General features: G+C 36.5%; 1 protein-coding gene across 1 annotated transcript in view; it reads left to right on the forward strand.

Annotated features, from left to right (window-relative positions):
* Positions 1 to 885, forward strand: part of IFI30 (IFI30, lysosomal thiol reductase) — a 14768-nt gene that overhangs the window by 12446 nt on the left and 1437 nt on the right. The gene's annotated exons all lie outside the window — the stretch shown is intronic.

The raw sequence follows: 885 nt of genomic DNA on the forward strand, positions 1-885 counted from the left end.
AAACTTTGTGCTGTTGAGACTAAATGTGAGCTTTGGTGTCTGAAAGTTTTCAAGAAACAGTAAATAGGAGAGTTTCACTTTCTTTGTTGTTTCCCTTAAAATGGGAACAAATTGATACATAAATGGGGAAAAAATGTTTTCTTTACAAGTTATGCACTAAATAATTCAGCCTATACTTTATATGTGCTGGTTAGAAAAGGTATCAAAGAAGTAAGATGGCTGAAATTTATATAAGTAATTCATAGTTTGAGGATTTTCAAAGTACATGAAACAGGAAGAAGAAAGCTTTGCCCAGAATCCAAGGACATCTCCACTGTTAAGTTACAATCACTGCCTCCTGAATTGTTGAGGAGTCTTTTCTCCTTATATTTATTACATTTTTGTTTTATCACTCAAGTTAATATGGTGTTTCGATATCACATAGCCAAAAATTGAAACATTTATCTCTGGGTAAAAAACATTTAGAAAGATGTATTCAGTATATCTAATGTTGAAATAGAAAAAAGATTTAATGTAAAAACAAAATCCTTTCTATTAACATTGAAACAGAGAAGAGATCTAATTTGAAAAAGAAATAAACTTTATATTTATTAACTGATTAAAAAAAAAAAAAGGAGTCTCAGCGCCTGTGGCTCAAGTGGCTAAGGCGCCACCCACATACACCTGAGCTGGTGGGTTCAAATCCAGCCCGGGACCACCAAACAACAATGACGCTGCAACCAAAAATTAGCCGGTGTTGTGGCAGGTGCCTGTAGTCCCAGCCATTTGGGAGGCAGAGGCAGGAGAATCTCTTGAGCCCAGGAGTTGGAGGTTGCTGTGAGCTGTGATGCCACAGCACTCTACCCAGGGCAACAGCTTGAGGCTACGTCTCAAAAAAAAAAAAAA

The sequence above is a fragment of the Otolemur garnettii genome, unplaced genomic scaffold, assembly GCF_000181295.1.
Source record: "Otolemur garnettii isolate 467f Iridium unplaced genomic scaffold, OtoGar3 scaffold00105, whole genome shotgun sequence".
Classification (NCBI taxonomy): domain Eukaryota; kingdom Metazoa; phylum Chordata; class Mammalia; order Primates; family Galagidae; genus Otolemur; species Otolemur garnettii.